At 45.8% G+C, this 23,420-nt stretch overlaps 1 protein-coding gene across 1 annotated transcript in view; it reads right to left on the bottom strand.

Moving 5' to 3' along the window:
* Positions 1-22,838, bottom strand: part of rai1 (retinoic acid induced 1) — a 52,640-nt gene extending 29,802 nt beyond the window's left edge. The window contains exon 1 of the mRNA XM_086289090.1: positions 22,630-22,838. The gene's annotated coding sequence lies outside the window, so the exon portion shown is untranslated. The remainder of the gene's footprint in view (positions 1-22,629) is intronic.
* Positions 22,839-23,420: the final 582 nt, after the last annotated feature.

Here is a 23,420-nt window from a genome sequence, read left to right as displayed (position 1 = left end):
CTCTGTGTCTCTGTCTGCTGTGAGCGCGCGTGTGTGTGTGTATAATGAAGAGACTCAGGAAAACGCGAACGTCCTTGTGTTTGATCTGCTTGTGCGTGTACATCTATGCGTGCGTGTCTGTGTGTGTTTGTGTGTGTGTGTTTGTGCCACTGAGGGCCCCGTGCCCAGGCCTGAGACTGAGTGATAGAGTCCATGCCAACTTGAGCTGCATGCCACAGTCTCCACGCCTGCACCCGTGTCCTCCTACTGCCAGCGTCTCCGTCCCTCCTCTCTCTGTATCAGTCTCTTGGCCTCCCCTTCCTCCTCCTCCTCCTCCTCTTTCATCCTTTCTCAGTTTTTTATCTCTCCGCTCACGCTCTTTCCCCCATCTCTCGTTTTCTCTGTTTTGGATAAATTGCTTCGTCTTTAGCTCTGTCTCCCCAGCGTGCAGCCCTTTTTTTCCCTTTTTCCCTCTCATTTAATGCCTGTGACCACTCTGCCCAGCCCTCTCATCCTCACATCTTTTTAATAGCTGAGCCTCTACCTGCCTTCCTCCTCTAATTTCTCATATCCCTTTTGTCTCATGTGGTCCATTTGTCTTATTGAGACCACATTTTATCACAGTCTGTCTCTTTTATTATTTTACCTACCTGCTCCTTTTTTCCCTTCCACCTCAGACCAAACCGCTTTTCTGTCTGTTGTTCACTTTCATATCCTCCTTTCATCTCCTCCCTCCTTTTTACTCCCCCCCTCCTACATCAATTATATACTTCCACAATCCACCACTAGTGGCAGCTGTTTCACATTTTCCTGTCCATTCATAACCCCTGCATCCTTTCGCTCCCTCTCTCGCGCTCCCATTTTTAAAAAAAACTTCTCTCCATCACTGAGACATCTCTATTCAGGGCTCTCCTTCCCTCTCATCAGAGTCCTCATTATCCGACCCCCTTGCACCACTCTCCTCTTCTTCCTTCCTTTCACTCCCTCATCCCTGTCCTCCCCCTCCCTCCTCCGTCACCTGCTTCGCAGCAGTGTATCTCCTAATTTCCATACAGCCCTGCAGCCTGCAGACTGCCTCATATCTGCATCTACACACACAAACACAGGTTAGGAAGCATACACACCTTCAAACACAGGCATTCACATACATTCCCCAATCTAGTAACATACAGGTCAAGGAAGACAGGCGCATGAAGAATTTATACGCTTGCTTTCTCGCATACTCACGCTGCAACAGACACACATTCATCTGGGGTATAATGAGATTTTGCCCCTGCTGTATTTTTTCCCCCGCCATCTTCTGTGGAATATCTCCACAAATGTGTTTATAATCATTATTTAAATGCAATAAAAACACATTTTAGTGGCAAATTAGACACTGCTAAGTCCTTAAAACCATTTGCCGCTTTATTTATCTACTCTTTCCAGTTTTGGCACTGCATGCATTTCAGCTTCATTTCATACACACAGAGCGCTATTAATTGAGTGAACGAGGCCTATTCTGTCCCAGCCTATCCCGCACAGCTAGTGAGACAGAGCCGAGGGCTCAGCCACTCAAGTGCAGAGTCTGATAAAAAATTAGAGCAAGCTGGATAGATTTGGGCAGCTGACCGCTGCTTCTTCTTGGCCAGTTAGCCGGGGGAGAGCTCATTAAGCGTAGCTGGAGGTGAAGGTGGTCTGCCTTGTTAGGATGTGTGTGTGTGTGTGTGTATCTCTTATCTTAAAAACAGTGCACCTTCTGCATTAGGGGTGCAACGATACACAAAATTCATGGTTCGGTTCGATACTTTGGTGTCACGGTTCGATATTTTTTCGATAAAAAAATGTTCATGCCTTTTTAATTTGTCATTTATTAAAATTATAAATATATATTTTAACTCAAAAATACAGTTTTTAAATTTAATGTTGCTGAAACAACAAAGGGATAAAATAATAAATCTATCTGATGGAGGAATCCCTCATCTTTGGAAAAGAGAGTTTATTACAGAGAAATGGCTCTTTCCAAAATAAAAGCTATACTATACGCTTCTTCTGGGCTATATTCTCAGCAGCATATTAAACATATCAGGTCCCCATAAGGAGAATCATGTGCTAACGGCTGTCTAAATGACTCGGGTAAAGTTTGTAGCATGCGTGCTTGTTGTTTTTGTCTGCTTCCACTTGTCTTTGCACTAGGATGATGTCGGAGTAAATGTGCAGTCATATTCGTTGTGTTCCCACTAGTGCTGTCAGCGTTAGTCTGAAATGACGTTAACGCCACAACACGGCAAATCTCCGTTAACGAGCTACCGCGGATCGCCCCGTGCGTGGGGCTGGACGGTGTCAACACGTTAACGAGCTAACTGCGCTAACACACTAGCTCCCACCCATGTAATTGAGCATTGCGTGGCACATCCAACATACTGTTTTACTTTAGTCCATGACGCGCTTACCTTCAGGGTCATACGTCACATGAAGACCAAAATAGTTCCAAAGGCCAGATCTGAATGAGGGTGGGGGAGGTTCAATTTGCCGTGTTGCAACGAGCTTAGCTTCTGCGCTCGACAGTGCAGCCTAGGCGGAGTAGTCGAGCGCAGATCCACTGAGCGCTCAACACAGACAGCATCGTCAGAAGGAAAGTTGATAAAATAAATAAAAAATTTTGTATTGTTTGATACATATGCGTACCGAACCGAAAGCACTGTATCGAACGGTTCAATATCGATACGAGTATCGTTGCACCCCTATTCTGCATGTTTGATAATTTCAGCCAGAGTTGTGGGTTACACCGGCCGTACTTTTATGTGTTTGTTCCACTCACAACGTTGCACAAGGCGAGAGAAAGACAGAAAAGTCACCTTGAGGCGACTTTTGTTGTGATTTGGCGCTATATAAATAAAATAAAATTGAATTGAATTGAGAAACTCAGCTTATGAGGCCATCACTGACTATGTGTGGGTGATTCATGGACAGTGAGACAAAGGGAGAAGGGGGAGAGAGGCAGGAAGAGAAAGCCGGAGATGGATCGAGCAGTGAACTAGGGCGGCTCGGGATCAGGCAGCTTGCATGGATGGCTGTCTGCTGTCCTAAGGGAAAGGGGTAGCTTGTTATTTTAAGGAGGGTGACTCTGGCACTCACCTCACAAAGAATAAATAGGGACACAGTCACACCTACACAAGTATTTTTTATACCTCTGTGCAAATTAAGCTGCCAGCACATGGCATACCAGCTAACACAGTGCCTTATAAGTCTATCTGTCGCAGGTAATGGGGGCAAGCTCAACACACTGTGCGTGTTCACGACATCACATCAACCTCCAGATGACACAAATAGTGTCACAGAGCCCATGAGAACATTATGTGCAAATGCATGTGACCCTGTGTGCAGCTATGCCTATTCACAGTCTGCAGCTTTTACCTCTGTGTGATGACCTTAGATTTCACAAATATTTAAGCAGTCTCCATATCTCTGTGGGGGAATCTGCATACGACGATGTTTGTGCATTTGTGTGTGTGTGTGTATGCGTGTAAAACCAGTGGTCATGCAGCCTTGCAGCTTAATGTCTGGTCTGTGACATTTGACGTACTACGACGGCTGCAGTGTCTGCCCCATGGGACTGGGGCTGCTCTCTGCTAGCATGGAAGCATGCCCCCGCTTGCACACGTCGCATTGAATCTCATCACATCATAAGACGTCTCATCACGTCACATTTACTCTCTCTCATTCTCATAATCACTTCTCATTTGTTTTCCCTCATTATCTTCATTGTTTCCATTTATCTGAAAACTCCCAAACCTCTTTTTTATACTCCTTCAGTTTTGCTCTAATGTGTCTTACGCATCTGCTGTTTTCCTCTTCTTTTTTTGCCCACTCCATTACATCCTCTCATCCTTTTTTTTTGTTTTGTCTCTCATTTTCTTTCCTTCTCTGTCTATCACCCTGTGTATTATACCCTCAGTCTGTTTCTGTCCCTCCTCTTATCTGCAGTCTCGACTCACACCAGGCCAATTAGCTTCTATCAGCCCACTCCTGTTGGCTCAATAATACCGAGCTGGTAAGGTGGGCTTCTATTAAGTGAGGCTGTGTTTGTGTGTTTGTCCGTGCAGGTTTGTTTACAAAGAAAGCTGTGGAAGGGTCAGTTTATGGGTCTTGGAGTCTGTCTGCACGTGAGCGTCCTCACCCACATGCTGATAAACACATGCACACACAAACGCGCGCGCACACACATCTGCTCGGTTAGAGGGCCCGCCGTGCACGCTCGCCCGGCCCACAGATAAACAAGCGTGCTCACATCTTTCAGCAAGTCACCATGGCAACCGTGTCCCCCCCCTGCTCTCCCAACTCTCCCTCATTCTCACTGTGATCACTCTCTTTCTCTTACTGAGTTGCCTGGTTGTCTGTCCTGGAGGCAAGACCATAGCAGGTTTCAAGGCCAATGTCACACCCCCCACCTCCTCACCTTGCCAAAAAAACGGCAAACCTAAAAAAACCTCCTGTATTGCTATATGTGATGTCACAGGTGGGGGTGGCAGCCATGCTGAGTGGCACTGTGGAAAGACTGGAGATGTGAAAAACAGCAAAGTATTCAGAAAGCTTTTTTTTGCCCCCCCCCCCCCCCCCCCCCCCCCTTTCATCTCCCTCCTCAATCCCCACACACGCCTCCCTCGCCTTCTCTTTTTGTATAATGTGGCCAATTGCCTTCTTCCCTTTGTAGGGCGCGAGAGGAAAAGGGGATTTCATGCAGGCTAACTAAGCCCCTAATCCTCTGTTTCATGCCTCTCCTCTGTCTCTCTTTTTTGGTTTATTTATATATTTCTCTCTCTCTCTTGCGCACGCTCTCTTTCTCTCTCTCTTGCTCACTCTACCTTTCTTTTGCTGAAACTTGCTTTCACAGTGAGGCTGCGATGGCTCAGAAGAGTATTCAGATGCTACATTTTTACATAAGTGAAAATATCAGTTACTCTTATCATTTATTCATTTGTAATTTTATGAACTGGGTGTACTTAAATGATCCAAAGCAAAAGTTTACCATTACATGTCTTTTTTTTCTTTAAAATGTAGCAAATTATAAGGACAAAGAAAAGAAACACAATTTCGAGACAGGAAACTGATCTTAATGCCGTCACACATCAGCTGATGGCACAGCAGACACCCTTCTCCACATGTAACGTTTACGTTACGTTGCTTTAGCCAGCCTAGAGTTGGTCTGTAGGCTGGCTGACTAAGTCATACTGTGTCTGACTTAATCAGTGCCATGTCTGTGGTCATTGATGCCCGCTGTGTTTGGGGATTCTTGCTATGGCTCTTCCCACTTCTGGCCAAACAGAACCGTTCCTAATAAATTTTTGGCAGCTAGAACGCTGGAAGTGACATAAACAGTAAAGTCAAGGCTCTAAAACTACGGTGATAAGCTTTCAAACATAAAGCTGAAGGAAACTTGTGGGTTGACAACCGTTTTCTTTCACAAGGAAGTAGTCATGTCGTCACTGGCTGGTATTTAATGTTCATTATGATAGCTTTAAATACAATGACCTATATGAGGAAAAGTACTCCAGCAGCGGGGAGGTGGAGTAGCGACTGAGATGCAAATACTCCCTCAGTATCTGTCTGTCTCATGTCTTTCTTGCCAGCTCTGAAAGACTGCAAAAACCTCAGACAATAATTCTGTCCTGAATGTGTGCGAGAAGCCAAGAGAGAATGGGAGGGAGGGAGAGAGCTGTCAGCCACTCTGGCTAACCATCTAATAGGTTGCCATACTGAACTGACATTTGAAGGCTAGGGGAGCATTAGTCCTGAAATGAAAAAGAGAGATGAGAGAGAGAGAGACAGGGCGAGAGAGATTGGATATGCAGCAAGTGCGCTGTGGAGTCGGCAGCCCTTATCAATGCATCTGTCTATCCATCCGCTCCACACGGCCTCATCGCCTCTATGATCTCCACCCACCCCAGTCCTCCGCCTCCATGCTCCATCCCTTACTTGCTCTCTGTTTCGCTCTCTCTCTCTCTATCTTGCCCAGAGAGAAGAGCAGGGAAGGACAGAGATGAAAGGAAGGAGAAGAAATACAGTCGGGGGCGAGCCAGGGAGGGCCGATTGAGCGCACAAGACAGGGGAGGAGGGTGAGAGGAACAGAGCAAAGGGATAACAGCCAAGGACAGAGAGAGAGAAAATCTTAGATGTTTAATTTACAGTCTTTCCTGCTGCAGACAGATTTGTGAGTTTGGAGAAAGACAAGTATACGGAGAGAAGCACACAGAAGGACGGACGTAGAGACAAACATGCACATGGACAGCCAAACACACAGACAGACAAACTGAAAATAGAAAGGCTGTCTAACATCTCTTTCTCTTTGACAGCAGCTATTGAGCCACTTTTTTTTTTTTTTACCAAGTGGAGTGAGACCAAAGACTTGAACCTCTCAGAGTCCCTTACCCTCAATTTATCTTTTGTCATTTGTGAGTACTTTTTCCCCCTTAACCCTCTTTCACACTTCCCATTTCAATCTTTTGTGAACTATCAAAGGTAATTCATTGTAAATTGCTGCACCTCTGTGAACTGAAGCAAAATGGCATTGGTTTGTACAAGTTACCATTACTGAATAGCTTTTGGAGCTGAATGAAAAACAACCCCCAGTCAACAGATATAGTTGCACATAATCCGCCAAAGCACTAAAATCACTCAGGTGACAGAGAAGGAGGACACTGTGTAATGTTTAATGCTACTAGCTTTGCAAGTCCTCGCGTTATCTCGGCAATGCTACATGAATTATAGCGCATACCCAGTTTAGAGCGGCACGACATTTAATCTGAGAGATAATAACTTCAGCTGCTAGTGCACTCTCAGCAGTAGTTTTTGCATTGCACCAGAAATGACTTCAAACGCACCATAATGCATCACCTAAAGCCACGCAGCGGTGTTCACTCTTAGGGACTGGGGGGGAGGGAAGAGGAATAAACACACAAATAAGGTCTAACATATGGAGGAAGCAGCGTACTTCATTGCTTGTCCAGGTCAGACCTCAATTCATTCTCCAGCTTGCTGCTGGCAGCTGTTAATTTTGCTAATCTGTTTCTCGGTGTGCAAAATACGCTTGACTAGAAGAGCTCCAAGCATGCAGATTACATCATAAAATGAACCGGTGCAGATTTCATATGTAACAAGATCAAGACCCTCATCTTATTGCTGTGTTCAACCATCCATTTTCTTCCACTTACTCAATTCATTGAGATCCCACAACAGTTAGGAGCCTATCCTAACTGTCATAGGGTGAGAGGAAGGCTATAGCCTGGACAGGCCACCAATCTATCAGAGGTCTAGCACACAGTGACGGACAACTGTTCAAACCTATGACCATTTTAAAACCACATATTAACCGACATGCATGTTTCTGGACTGTAGGAGGAAGCCATATTAGCAGGAGGGAACAAACTCTGCACAGAGAGCCTGGATTTGAACCCAGCACCTTCTTGCTGTGAGACAAAAGTGCTAACCAAGCTGGATTATGCTGTGTTCAGATCTAAAAATTAATCAAACCAACAAGACTCTGACTCAGATCGAATGATACTGTTTAGCAAAGGGCCTTTCTAAATGTGTAAACGAGTCTTTATGTCTACAGCTGCTCTTGAAGTTCATTCAAGAGCAGAAAGAGTGAGGCTTATTGAACAAACTATATAGAAACGTGAAATGCAAAGCACACACTGACTCATATGATGCTCGGGATTTAAGCTTGGGCACAACATGATGATCAAAATGACCAAAACCAAGCAGTTTACTACTGAACTGCAACCGTTGACTAGAGAGGGACTAAAACAGTCAAAACACAATCTGTTTCTATGACAAAAAATATTTGAAAGGTAATTATCAGATAATGCTATCAACAGACATGCAAAGAAATCTAAAAAGCCATTCCTTTGAAAAAGAAAAAAAAAAGAAAAAATCTATTGTAAAATGCCAACCGCCACGTGTGCAGTAATAAATTGTCAATTATTGTCTTAGGAAGTGCATGCAGACCTTCACACAAACTCTAATTTCCCCTTTCCCACCTGCCCTGGGCTATAATTATTGCTCTCTCTTGCACAGAATCCTGCAGATGTGTGTGTGTGTGCGTGTGTGTGTGTGTGTGTGTGTGTGTGTGTGTGTGTGTGTGTGTGTGTGTGTGTGTGTGTGTGATGTGTTGCTAGCACTGGGTGGTCAGACACACAGACGGTATGGTGCAGCACTCTCGCAAGAGATTTCGATAATTAACTTTGTAATAAAGTAGAAGAGACAGAGTGCATGTAAGTACATACATGTGTGTATCACCCAGGTGAGCACTTGTCCATGTCTCTGGTTTCATGCGTCTGTCCATGCATCTGTATGTGCGCGTGTGTCTATAGAGACGGCTGTAAAAGGTAGCTGTACGCACATCTCTGTGTGTATGCGCACGCGTCCGAATCCGTGCACGAGCGTGTGCGCATGTGCGCGTCAGTGTGCGGGGAGGTGATAAGCACCAGAGCCCTAAGGCAGCCTTCAGATTTCCCCTCACGTCCTCAGTGAAATCAGCCCAATCACTGCACTGTCATCTGCCTGCCACCAGAGAGAGGCCTGCGCCGCATACTGACAAGCTCATTTGCCTAGCAGTGTGCACACACATGCATACGCACACATGTACATGCCTGAGAACACACGAGCAAGCCCTCACTCATATATGCCCACTAGGTCTTCCACTTTCCACCAAAATTGAGTTCAAACAAAACCACTGTGGGAGACATTTGTTGGATTTGTATTTTTTTTTTTCGGGAGTAAGAAAATGCTTCCCTCTTGATTCATTGCCAAATTGAAGTGTCATTGTTCATGACAAGGATGCGGCTCAACTGCCAGCTGAACACTTTAACCCCGACCACATCATCAAATGCCTTATTATTGCTCGGATAAATGCCCTTGCTTGGGTGACTTGCATTAATAATTTATCTGTAGGAAGCGTTGCAGTGATGAATTGAACAGCTGCCTTCATTCTGTTATACTAATTTGGAAAGAAGAAAAAAACACACTTCAAACCTACAGAAAAAAACAACCAAAAAAACAAAACACAAGTTTTGTTTTTCCTTTTTTTGCCAGCTTAAAGTGGGTTTAACTAATCTAGAAAAAGGTGATGTCACATACTTTAGTGCAGCAGCCACAGAAGTGTTTGAAGTGTATTGTTTGCTCAGCTTTGGCTGCACTGCTGGTTAAATCTGAATGTTTCATTCTGTGTCAAACAAAAATTTGTGGGTGTTTTTCAGGGGCTTTAAAATTAATTCCTCCCATGTCTTGCATGCACAAAATCACAGACATATGCCTCAAACACAGAATAACCAATGCAAAGATATATTGCAATGATCACAGACTGCCCCTGAATCTCCCTGACCCCCCTCACACACAGACACATAAAAAAAAAACCCCACTGAGAGATTGGCGTGGCATCCCCGTGACCCAAAAACGTCCCAAAAGCTACCACACGGGAGCAGGAAGCAGCACAGAGGGAGAGGAGCACGTTAATGACACACGAGACTAAACGAGAGGCTGTGAGTGATGCGCACCGCGGCTGTTCGTGTCTGGAAGTTTTCGGTGGCGTGCATGAGCTAGAAAGAGAAAACACGGAGGATGTATTAATTCTGCATGTGTTTATGCTCCCTGTGTGTGTTTCAGTGCATGCATGGTGGCAGAAGCCACACAGAGCGCTGTTCTCCTGTCAGTGCGATTAGAGGGCTGCACTAACATGGTGGGAGGGGGGGGGGAGCGAGCAAGAGAGAGGGAGATAGGGCAGGGAATTTAAAGGGAGGTGAAGGAGATGATGGTGGGTGTGTGTATGTGTGTGTGTGTGTGTGGGGGGGTGGTCTTAAAAAGCGCAAGGCTACAGATACATCCATGATTCCTACCAACACACATACACACACACACACACAAGCAAGGGTGCGGTGAGGTCATTTCAGCCCCTGTCAAAGTTTCGGTTTCACAGGAGCACAGCGCGCGCACACGCTCATTTCACCTTGTCTCTCCTTCCTAACCCCCGAAGGAAGCCGTTGTGCGTGCGGAAGTGCGCACGTGTCTTTCATGCGCGTTTGATGAGAGGTTTCCATGACAACAACAGCACCAGCAACCCCCATGGGCTCATTTACATATTCAAGTGCAACAGTGTAGTTGAATTACGGCCGGAAATTGAATGGCTCAATCAATAGAGTAGGAGTGGTGGTGGTGGTGGTGGGGGGGTGCGCATAATGGATGGGAGGAAGGACAGACTGAGGAGAAGGAGCAGGACGTGGAGGAGGAGGAGGGAGTGTTAGCCGACAGGAAGACGAGATGCAGATGATGCAACGGGCCATCATCTTGTGTATATGTGTGAGTGTGTGCATGTCCCCCTCTTTTAGGACGACCCATTTTTATTGTCCTCTAGTGGTTAAAGGGAACCGAAAATGGATTCCGTGTGTGTGTGTGTGTGTGTGTGTGTGTGTGTGTGTGTGTGTGAATGCTCGAAAATGGATTCCGTGTGTGTGTGTGTATGTGAGACACACACACGGAATCCATGTGTGTGTATGTGAGACACACACACACACGGAATCCATTTTCGAGCATTCACACACACACACACACACACACACACACACACACACACACACACACACACACACACACACACACACGCACAGTGGCATAGCAGAAACATGGTAGTACAAATTCATTTATAATGATCATAGGCCAAAAAAGAAGTGCCTTGATTGTCTTCAGTCAGAAAAGGACGATCCAATCTGGTTTGAGATTATTCTTTTTTTTACTGATGCATGATATTTTTGATGTGATGCTGTAAATCTTTTTATATGTGTGCTCTACCTGGCTATATTTACTTGGTTGGAACTTTCATATTGCATTGACTATTATTAGCAACCTGAGCAAATAGATCTAGCTTTATCTGTAACTGACTTCAAGTTAGAAAGATAGGAAGTAGTGATATAAGCCTCATGAGTCAGCTGCATTATGTGTTATAGTGTCATGTAATGTCTATTCTAGACAAACGCACTTCTTCTTTAACCCCAGCCCTACTTTGGTGATCCAGGAATCGAAGCTACTGGGATTCTGCACTAATTTCTAGCCACTTGGAAAAGAAGATGAAATAGTAATCATCATCCGCATCACGAGTGACTTGGGCCAGCCCTCTTCTGCTGACCGCACAGATCCACCGGGGACGCGATATCCGTGGCCCACTTTCTCAAAGACAACCTGCTCTCTCTCGCTCCCTCTGTTCCGCTGTGCGTTCGAAGGCCAGACTCTCTAAGCATCAGCAAGCCACCAGGAAAGTAGATTAATCACGTTTTTATTATGATGAGTGAGTTAGGGTGGGTGTAGAAAAGTAAATGGCACTATGCAGTGTAATAACTTTTCATAACGGGAAACAACCGCAAGAGGCTAGCAGCACAACAAGATGTTTACATAAAGGGGAAGGTGCTGACTGGGTAGATTTGTTGTTGTATGCGGGTGTGTGAATGTTGCAACAGCCATGCATGTATAAAAATAATGCGTGCGTTTGCTGGTGCAGACGTTTATTGTATGTTTTTCCTGTTACAAGCACACATTCATATGTATCTTGTGGATGTTTACAGATGAGGATGAGTGCAGACATCTGATATTTTGGTGCAGTGGCATAACAGAACGCTGGGCCAAACACGAGGCTGTTATCAGCAGTTGCTTTGACAATGGAGCCCCAGTGGTCATGGGGACAGAGGAGTGCGAAAGGAAGAGGAGGAGGAGGAGAAAGGAAGAGAGAGAGTGAGATGGAGGGGGGGCAGGAGGAGGGTGAGGTCTGCTGGAGGAATCGGTGATGGGGAAAATGGATGGAGGGGGGGGGGGGGGGGGGGGCACTAATGGCCTGAAAACACAGCTGGCTGCAGACACCCAAGGACAGAGAGGCTGAAAGAGTGAGAGTCAGACAGCAAAAGAGCGAGCGCGAGAGACGGAGAGACCGTGCAAAGATGATAAAAATAGAGGGGCGTGGGGTGTGGGGTGGCGTGGTGAGAGCGCAATAGAGGCGTCTCGTCAATATGAGAGACGAAGGAGGGAAGGTTATTTTCTTGTCATGCCTTTTGCATCTGGTCGCCCGCCCGGTGAATGTACACACACACACACGCACACACAAACAAACACGGGGACGCTGCCGCCATGCATGTCAATGAATTATCCATGGAACAATGGCAGTCCTTCATATTAATGAACATAAATGAGGGGATGGAGGATGGAGGCTGAGGCTAAAACAGCATGAAATTCTCTGATTGCCTTCAGTTCCAAACATTTATGACTATAATTACCATTTGATTAGAGGATCTTCAATTATCCTTCAATGCATTCCTTGATGATGTATATGAAAGGTCGTTGGATTACATAATTTCTACCCTAAAATACTTAGATGTTGCTGATTATTGAGCTGTGAAACTCATTAATCAGTAAGAGTACCCCATAACAACAATGTGGCTCTTACATTGCCAGTAACCCTTGGCTCCTCTTACCACTGCACCTCAGCTGTTAACCTTGACGATGACATTATACACACTGAATATATTAACGAGGATGAAGGTGCGTGCATCTATGTGTGAGCATGTGGCTGCTTGAATGAGGCAGGAATATGCAATCACACGTCATAACCCGAAAGTGAGATAGAGGGGTGGAGAAGGGAAGAGTGTAATGGGTGTGAGGATAGCATGCTGAAAAGGGAGACGATTGGTGTTAGACTAGCAGATGTGTGCTGAAGATGGAAAAAGGCGGAAGGAGGAAAGAGAAAGAGGCAGGAGTGAGAGGGGAGGAGGTGTGGTGTATAGGATGTTGATGGCGCGGGGGGGTTGGAGGGGTGGTGATGGAAAGACTGAAACAGGGAGCTGACACACACGCTGCGAGAGAAAGAGAGTGAAAAGAGGTGGAGAGGAGTAAGAGGAGAGCATAAAAGGTTAAAGAAAGGGGAGCCGGGGAGAGAAAGATGGCTAGCGGAAGAGGCAGGGGGAAACAGTGAAAGATGGAGGCTCTGAGAGAAGATAAAGAGAGTGAGATGGGGATAACTCAAAGGAGGGAGGAAGCTGCAAAGCAGAATGCTTTATTGAAAGATGGAGCAGTTACGGAGAAGAGATGGAGGTACAAAGAGGGATGGAGAGAAATTTCAAAGGAGGAAGAGAGAGAGGAAAAACATGGAAAAAGAGAGAATAACTTACTGCCACTTCTGAATTACTAACTTGTCCTAAAGGATAAGAAAGGGCAGCACTTTTTTTTCAGCTAATGTAAATTTTTGAAGCTGCTCACAATTATAATGTTTTATTCTTTAAGAAAAGCAAAGATAATTTCCTGAAACTGCCGGGCAGTGTAGCTTTTCGACAATATCTCCCAGTTGGAAGTAAAGATTGCATTCATGACGGGTCTATTTTCCGCTGCGGATTAATACGCATTAATATTCATTGCAGCAGGACAGTATATGAAAGACTTGCTCAAAATAAACTAGCCTGGAGTTTGTCATAATGAAGTAAAGTGTCACCCGATGCAACACAGTGGCTCATTTATGCGCTTTTAATAGTTTCTTACCACCGTAGCTCTCTGGTGTTGGGTGCACAGAAAACGCTCGCCTTTTGGACCAAGTTATGCTCTGTGTCGGCCTTTTATGCAGGATTTGTTGACAGTGAGAAAAATGTCTAATACTGCCGTCTTTCTCCTACATAAATCTGATGCATTTGCTTATTTTTGCTCTAGTTTGTACCCAAGCTCAGCATGTGCCTTCATTATGTGTGCGTTTTTATGTGTGCGTGCGTGCATGTGCATGTTCATGGGTGTCACACCGCATGAATAAATATGGCCACGGAGATAGCCCAGGGTTTGTTGACTGCTCTGATGTTTAAATTTGTGCTGTGGCTTCTCCCAGCAAAGCTTATGACTCACACTCTGATACAAGCTAACGCGCTAAAAGCAACAGTGGGTCAACGCTAAGCTATTCTAATTTAATGCTGAGGGGAAAACTGCTTAGGTAGCTGTGAATTGTTGCCAGCCTTAGCTGAATCCACCGCCCGGATGCCTGTGCTCCTTGTTTTTTTTGTTTTTTTTTAGAAAAAAGAAGAAGATCAATGCTTTTGAGAGTGATTCCGTGGATGTTACTTCATTCTAATGCCATTGACACAGATTTTGCTATTAGCCAGCTAGGCTAATGCTTTCTAATGCATTCCCGCTTTGGCTTTGTTGGTTATCCAGTCAGAATAAGAGTTTAGCATCCTGTCTGACTCACCGAGATCTCATTACAGATCTCCCCGGCTCTACAAACCCCCGTCACCAGCCTCCCCTCTTTTACCCATCCATCCTTCAGCCTCCCCACCCCTACTTGTCTCATCCATCTCTCTATTTACACTTTGCCCCTCTTCTATCCTGGTCTTTTTAGTATGCATTGCTATGTAGCCTATGGCTGCAGGTGAAAGTCAGTGCTTCCGCATGAGTCTCTGTGTGAAGGTGTGTGTGTGTGGGGTGTCTGCATATATTAGTGAGCATGCATGTTAATCCCGGCTTGTGCAAGTCTGTTTCTCCATCGTAAAGACAGACATGGTTGAGCGAATAGGAAGCTGATCTAGATTTTTCCCGCATGCACACGTATACATGCACACAGAGACACACACAGTACGTACACACTGAGTGTTACATTGTGGTAATACAGATGGCTTTTTTGCAGCCCAGCTGTGCTCTGTACATGTTTGCCTCTGCGTGTGCATGTGCGTGATTGATTACTATTCTTATCCTGTACCAGGTGCGTCGGCTTTTCAGCAGCCTTCACTCTCACACTCTCCTTCCCTTCTTCTCTCTCTTTATATCCTTTTTTGGGCTCAATAAACAGGTTTTTTTAATAATAAAAAGCAATATCAATGTGCAGTACAGCGAAGTCGCTCCATTCTCAGCACTCATTATGTTTAGCTCGACGTAGCAGTAAGACATCCTAACAAGTCAGATAATTGATGATATCAAATTATAATTTAATTTCAAAAATTTGGCTTACACTTATCCCTCATCTGAGCCTCAGGTAATTTTGCGTTTTGTGTGTGTATATGTGTATGTGTTCTGGCTGGCTACCATGGCTACGCCTGGGCCAGTCGATACACATCTGAGTGAGAGGTCATTAGCATCTCCCTCATGTTTTCTCTGCATGAGAACATCAGCAATTAGCCAGGTCCCAACTATGCCCCTGCTCACCCTCATCCTGTCCTGGTGGTTGAACAGCGCACCTTGGGACGTGGTTACCATTTAGATCAGAAGCGAGCATAAAGCGTATGTGTGACGTGTGTGCCATGATTGTTTTGTTTATACTTAGATCTTTGTCTAGAACAGTTTGGTCAATTTAGCACAGCTTGCCATGTGAGTTGTGTACTGTTGGGCTCGCTTCTGAGCTTGACTGTCAGTTATTAGCATCTGACGTATGTTTGACGTCTAAGATGTGTGTGTGTGTGTGTGTGTTCACGTGTCTGTATTTGTGGGCGCATATATGTGTGTGTGTGTATCCAAGGTGATGGGACGGCTCTGACAATAACATACTGATAAAAAAACAAAACCAAACAAAAAACTCTCCTGTGCCCCCGCTCAACACCCACCTCCGCAATGCCGCAACCTCTTTCTCATAGAGACACAGACAGAAGAGAAAGAAGAGAGGAGGAAAGCAAACAGGGAGAGATCAGGGGATGAAAGGTAGGTAGATGCTGAGCAACAAACAAAAAATAGCGGTGGACAAAAAGAGAAACAGCAGGTAAACAAACAAAGTGGCTGAAAGTTGCTGTTGACATTGTTTGTCATCCACATACCAATGCTCATTGTTACCCGACCAGCCCTTCCCATCACCACAGCAACGGCCCATTGTCTCTGCACATCGGCATACCGACGTGCCCGCTTTACCCAGATCTGGCAACAGGCCTGTACCCATTTTCTGATCGCAGAATGGCGTTCATTCACTGCACCGCCTGGCTGGCTGGATGGCTGGCTGACTGTGTGGCACTGGTTGCTATGGAGGCTAATTCACAGGCAGAGAACTCACTTTGTGTTCATAGTACAGAGGCAGTCAAGCAAAACATACAGGCACATGCAGCCACGCACACTTGCGTGTAAGCAAACAAGCATGCAACCTGGCAACAGCACTGAATGCGGGGCATGGCTGATGTACTCAACGGGCGCTGGAGAGGAGCCGCAGCATTATTTTTTACCTGCGTTTGCAATTTGCTGTGCTGTAATCCGTCAGACAGGCCCAACATCGCTGAAACATACGTATATGTACTATATGTGTGGGAAGCATGCTTTTGCACCTAAGTGATGTAGCCCGCTGAACCTAACCCTGTTGAGTAGATGAATGCAGGCACTTCAGCTTGCATTCCTCAGCCACACATGGTTATTTGTTTGATGGCATGTGGTGAACTGAAGAGGTTTAGCAATAAAATACAAGTGTGAATCGCTATGACTATGAGTACTCTACAAAAGTAGCTCGGCAGGATTCACAACTCAAAATAATTCTTATTCACCTTTTAATGGGCGAATTGGTGCAATTTAAGCCATTTTCACTCATCTCTCTTTAGGACCAACCCATATTTAAGCTAGCTTTCCTCTGATTGGCTGCCTCACATAAACAAAAGGATTGGAGCAGCAGGTGGGTTGGGCCACTGTGCACACACAGGTGAGATGACCATATAATGCATTATCATTATCATCATATAGAGGCAGGAATTGCAAGAAAAAATGATCTGTTTGGTTTATTTTCACTTTGAGACACTTTAAATGTGCTGCTTTTATTTCTGTTCTTTAAGATAACGAAGAATTTTACTCATGTTACCCATCTCACAGCTATCCAGGAATATGTCTCCAAAGTAATGTTTTAGGTTCTGTGTCTGCATGTGTTCATATTCCTGCTGTCTGTAATACTGAATGTTGGGAAATGAAGTTCCGTCAGACTGATGCGCTGTATCTTAAGTTCTCACCCCAGAGAATCTTCTATGTTCTAACCCACATTTACCAACAACAACAGGCATCACTGATACATTCAACTTAACCTAAATACACTCTGTTCATATAGTCAAGTTGCAGCATGCTCACAGACACATCCACCTCTCTCCTATACCTTTTCTTTCTCTATCCTTGTCTTTCTTAATTGTCATTGTCACAAATTTAGCAAAGATACTTCAGAAACATCACTGTCAAAACAGTAAAGGGAAAAGAATTGTGTTCATGTGACAAATAAATCCTAATTCAGGCTATGTGTGAGTTTTGCGTTGTAAGTCATTTCTTCCCTTTTCTCTCTCTCACGCTTCTCGTTCTTTCTCACCTCACTGTTATGTAACTCCAGCAGCTGTTTGAAGACGCAGGAAGGGGGTAGGTGGGTAGAAAACTTTTCCTTGATCAGAACACAGGAGAGAAACGGGTGACAGTTTCTGGTTCCGCTACAATGCTTGACAATCGCCGGGTCCCATCTCATGCGCTTTCTTCCTCCTTCTCGCATAACACACGCGACCGATCTCCCCGCCTGACTTGTAGCCGTTTCTCCATTTTGCTCAAGTGTTCCATATTGCGTTCTGGTTATCATTTCATTTTACCGTTCCCTAATCTGTCTTTCTCTGTTCCTACGTCTCCCTGATCTCTGCTTTAGCATCACTCTTCAATTGTTTCCCTCTTTTCTTGTTTTCTCAATCTGCCTCTTTCACTTTTTTTTAAACTCTTTCCAGCATTATTGTCATCTTTTATTTGCCTGATTTGGTTCCTCTATTTTTTATTTCGCGTCCTAACTGAACAGCAGCAGCACTCGTTTACCTGCACGCACACACAGACACACACAATATGCATTCCAGCCAAAACGGAGGCCTTGCGTGCTGGACACACAGGGCTGAACAGCTGTGCAGGCAAAGAAAACTTAGTCCCACAATTGCAAACTCACCCAAAAACTTTAATAATAACAAGCATATATATCATTCTCCATATGCTTGCAGAAAGGAAGGCGTGAGTGAAGTCATTGTATTCGCGAGCAGAATCACCCCTACCCTCACTGATGCTGAGAGAAAGCCCTGATTATGCATTTCTTTACCGTTAGTGGGGCACATACAGAAGGCGGCGCCGGTCTGTGGTGTTCACCAACGCACAAGAGTGTTTTATTTCTCACTGCAGCAGACGGCTGATTCTATCTTGAATGTGAATTTGAATGTTTAGCAGTCGCCCCACGGGTGTATTGTGCTAACAAGCTGTCGGTCTCACCTTTGTTACGAAACGCTTTTTCCTACATTTATATATGTTTCTCACGCTATATGTGTAAATATCTTCATTTCTGATGCTCCACCGACACTTTTATTCATCTCTAATGAGGCACAAACATCCATCAGTGATGAAAGACACCCCCCCCCCCCCCCCAACCAGGCTATCAGCACCATTGCAAAGCAGCGTTTTGTTGCAGTAATCCTGGAAGAGAAGGATGAAGTGCAGAGAAGGGAGAGGAAGAAAGCTAAAGGGGCAAGAGAAGAGCAGGAAAGAAATGGATAGAGAAGGAAGGAGAGGAAAGGAGAGAAAGGGGAGGAGGAGGATGAGAGACATGAAGGACAGTTGATAAACTGCGCGGAGCTGGACAGCAGCCAGATCCTTTTAATGAGCAAAGTGCTGCACCCAACACCTCACACGTAATTACACGCTCTCTCTCTCTCTCTCTCTCTCTCTCTCTCTCTCTCTCTCTCTCTCTCGCTCTCTCTCTTCCTCTCTCTCTCTCTCAATTGCTCTCTCATGCACACACACACACACGCATTTGCAGGAACCTTATTTTTGCCTTCCCTACTCTGCAGCATCCCACCATCCAGCACTAAGTACTCCCTCCAGATCAAACAAGCAGCTCACAGTAAGCAGCATACAGATGAGCCTTTCCTTTCCCCCTCCTCCTTGCCATCTCTCTCCCTCTCTCTCATCACAACCCCTGTCTTCTCTTCCTGCAGTAACCTCTTGCTACCCCCCCCCCACACACACACACCTCCACCACCACCCCCACCCCCAACTTCCTCCCTCTCCATCTCCATCTCTTGATGCTCCTCACTCTCGTGGAGAGAAATACATCAGCCATCGCTCGCTCGACAAACACACTACACCGACACTGTCCTAGCTGCTGCTCCAATAAAAACATATTACCTGCAAACTCCATTAGGCCCAAGTGTAAGTAACACATACATACATACAGACACACACACACACATTTGTGAATATAGCGAGCTTCTGTGTGTAATCAGATCTAGGTTAGCAGCCGTCGTATAATGTTCACTGGAACAGCATGTACCCACCCCATCACACTGAGCTCCTGGAAATACACAGTGTGTGTTTGTGTGTTTGTGTAAGGTCTAATGATGTCCACGCAGGCAGAGTTTTTCAGGCTTGTGTGTAAGTGCAGAAGCAGACGTGATGAGAGGAAGCGTACGCCTGGGTTTGAACTTGTATTAGGATTTCAGAGCGGCGTCGTGTTGCACGCTGTGTGTCTACACTTTCATGAGCACATGTGTGTTTCTGCGTGTGTGCTTCACGTGTTAGAGAGCCCGTACAAATCAGGTGTACAAAAGGACAAGCATGATTTCCTGCTATGAAGTTTCAGATTAAAAAATAGCAAACAACTCGCCACCAGGTAGTGTATTAATTTTCATAAACATGCGATTTGTGGTGCGGTTATTTAATGTGCGACTACATTATAAGTAAACCTGGTCTGAAACCTGAATGTTGAACAGTGAACCCTGCGGTTCTTGCAGTGTGGTGAATAGCTTGTGACACAGTGGCAAAGTAGGGGAACATGCATATGAGAGATAGAGTGGGTAGGGACCTGCAGCTCATTTTTTGTGCCCTTTAGTAATTTCATCCCTGTGCATAACATCTGTGTGCAGTGTGCTCACGCCAAGCTGCCAAGGTGCTGCACACAGTTACTGCAGACCTTGACAGAGGACATCGTGTTTGAGAAATCATTGACGATAATTGACAGAAATCATGACAGCAATGGGAAGGTTAAGGGAAGATTTACGGCTGTTTCAGACAAGAAAACAGAAATTGTCACTCAGTATGAATACAAATGACATGCTATGAATCATAGGTGGAGTGTCCACATTCGTTAGCTGATGATGGTGCTGTGGTCTGGCTGCTTGCTACAGCCCTGCTTGTGTTTGTGCCTCTTCTCTTTAATGAGGGACAAACACTCTCTCTCTCCCCGACTCTCTCTTTCTCTGTGTCTGCCTAATAACCCCTCACAGTAAATAACCATGAGCCTCCGGGGCAATTAGACAGGCACTTGGGGCTTATAGTGTGTTGCTTGGAAACTCACAGAGACACACGTGCACACCGAAACAGCCTAGTTAAAAATGGTGTTATGGAGTAATTGAGACATCCGATGTAAACAAAGCGACGGATCAATGCCGAGATAGAAAGATTAAAAGTTAAGGAGAAGAAACTTTGAGAAGAGAAAGACAACCGCTGGGTATTTTAAGTCTTTAACAAGGATGGTGTCTTGTCGTCCTTGGTATGTACCTTTAATCTGTGCTTCTGTTACCCATTCTGTCTCCTCTCCTCTCTTTGACCTCACATATTTGTGTTGGTCTGAGACTGAGAGACAGGCAGGGGGGTGGAGGGCTGAGGAGGAGAAAGCAAGAGGGACACAGAACAGAGGGAAGCTTTCACCTTTCATTTCACCACAACAATGAGTTGCCAATTTCAGTATGCCCTTTACAGGCCATCATGCACACACCTACGCACACGCGCAAACACACAAACACACACAGAAACCTGCTCTCCACATGACTCCCAATCTCCATGATAATCAGCTTCCTTTCATTGTGTTGCATCATGCAGGAAAGCCAGTGTATAGTCTGTGTGTGAAGGAGAAAGAGTCACAGGAGAAGGAGAGCAGACGATTTGTGTGCTTTCGCGTGTGTTTCTGCATATTGCGTGCAACAGCCTGCCGTCTCTTTAGCAGCGATTGTGTGTTTGAGGGAAAGTGCCTTGCCATGTTTTGGCAAAGCAGTGGGGCAGTTCTTGACTCAAGTTTTTCTTTTACACACACATTCAGAATCCTATGGACGTATTGCTGGAAAACAGATTTGTAACTGTAGATATGTGGTGCATTCATTGCTGTTGTACTCTTTTTACATGGAAAAAATTCATTTCTGCACACGCACACTGTTTACGCGCTTGACAACAATCAAGCCGCTGCATCGCTATAGGGGATCGGCCTCATCTTCCATTCATATATTTTACTTCTTCTCTTATCACTTCCCCTCTCCTGCTCTATCATTCTCTTATTCTTCCTCTTGTGTGCATATTGTCACTATATTTCCTGACACACACAAACACACACGCCACTGCTGTTTTCCATCTCACCTCTGTTTTCTCTCCCTGACACCTCTCTACACCCTCTCTGCGTTATCGCGTCGTTACCCCTCCTCCCCCGCTGTGCGCACTCTCTCCCTCCCTCTCGTCCTATCCCAGCACATAAACACAAACGGACCTACACACACACACACACACACACACACACACACACACACACACACACACATTGCCGTATCTTTCTCCACCTCCCCCCTCGCTTTATTTACTCTCCCTCTCTCTCTCTCTCTCTCTCTGTCACACCTTCTCCCTCAGCCCTCTTCCCTCCCTCCCTCCCTCGCACACTCTCTGTCCACCTCATCCCATCTCTCCCTCTCCTCGGGGTGAACGAAGCTGTCGGTAGCATCACTTTCAGTCGGCAGTGACACTGCAGTCTCGGTGCATCTTTTAATGACACGCTGTAGTAAAGGCACCTCAGAAATGAGCTATGCAGCATGTTGGACGTGCGGCACTCACATATAGATCAGTGTGCATATGTACCGTACAGCATGCATCCAGAGCCAGGAAATAGGCAATGCCATACTAAAAATAGCATATGAGCTTTAACACGCTGTGCCTAAACTCCATGCAGACACACAAACAAAATACAAAGATCTAGAAAAATTTATCTGTATCCCAAACTAAACACATTTTACAATCTGACCTCATCACTGGTTTCATAAGATTAATATTGATGTGTGTATTTCAGATTTGTCCTTATGCAATAGGCAGAGTAAACAGCGTGCTATGACACATCGCTGCTCTGACATAGCGTCCTGTTAGAAGACTACGTAACACATCCTAAGGCGCAGGATGCTGAGCGGAGCTTGGAAGGGAGGAAAAAAAACAAACAAACCCCAGACAAACAGAAAGAGAGGTTGCAGCTCATGCCTCCGCTGCTTGTTATCCATGTGTTTTGCAGGCAGATATGGCTTTAATTTTAATCTTTTTTTTGGTGCCTGTTGTTTGGACAGATGCTGGTGGAAAACAGGGTTGAAGCAGGTGTTGGGAGTGTGTGTTTATGTGGGAGGCAAATGTTCTTCCTCTCTGAACCCCCCCCCCCCCCCCCCCCAAAAAAAAACACCCAGCAAATGAAAATAGAACGCAGTCCCACGAGAGACCCTGCTGTCCTCTATTCAGCATGCACAGGCACACACACGCACACACAGATGTACACATCGACAAAACAGACGCAAAGAGACACAAACACACCCCCTTGGCCAATACACCTTGCTCACACTTCCATCTGCATTGTGCTGCGCTCCAACTTGTGTCCTGCCTTAGAAGAGATGCAAATGTCAGGGAGAAGCGTGGTACCTGTGTTAGGGGTCAGCCGTTCTTTCCTTCTTTTGTTGGCCCTTCCAGTCCCCCTCTTGTTCAGCTGGTCTGAGCTGAGGTGAGCTGAGCTGAGCCGAGCCAAGCGTACAGCGGCGAGGCTCAATCCTTTTAGCCTGCGATGCTGAAAATGGCACCAGTATTCCCTGATAGCAGCAGCCTGCCTGCCTCTCTCTCTCTCTCTCTCCTGCTCTCCCTCTCTCCTGCTCTCTAGCTCGCCTCCCTCCTCTGCTTGTCTGCTGCCATGTCGAGTGCACGTAGGGCGAGGGGCGGGCCGAGAAGAGGGGGGGGGTGGTGGTGGTGGAGGATAGAGTGAAGGGGACTCAGGGGGATAAGAAAGCAATTAGAAGACGGCCCTCTTCCTACCAGTCGGGAATGTATAATGGAATTAGCTTTTTTTTGGGGGGGGGGGGGGGGGGGGGGTCAATGGTGAGCATTGGAGGGAGGTTGGAGGGACACTGGGGTGCGTGGTCCTGCAGCCTCTGCTGGGGAGTCCAGGAGCTTGTCTGACAGTCACCACTCAGAAATGTGTGCGCAAGGGAGCGCAGATGGGTGTGTGTGTGTGTGTGTGTGTGTGTGTGTGTGTGTGTGTGTGTGTGAGTGTGAGTGTGAGTGTGGGGTGATTGCTATCGCCCTGTGTGTGTGTTTGTGTGTTAGGACTAGCGAAAGAGAGAGGGAGAGAGAGATTGCTGATGTGCTGATGGGAGGAAGGAGAGGAGTGGTTGAGCTGTGGGACCACCTGCTTCTCTCTCTCTCTTGCACTCTGAGGTACT

Source organism: Aulonocara sp. 'chitande type north' Nkhata Bay, linkage group LG4 (assembly GCF_057382095.1).
Source record: "Aulonocara sp. 'chitande type north' Nkhata Bay isolate Kocher_YH1m ecotype deep benthic linkage group LG4, A_spYH_male_GT1.1, whole genome shotgun sequence".
NCBI classification, from domain to species: Eukaryota; Metazoa; Chordata; class Actinopteri; order Cichliformes; family Cichlidae; genus Aulonocara; species Aulonocara sp. 'chitande type north' Nkhata Bay.
Note: the sequence above shows the minus strand (reverse complement) of the source record. Positions and strands in the feature narration are given on the sequence as shown.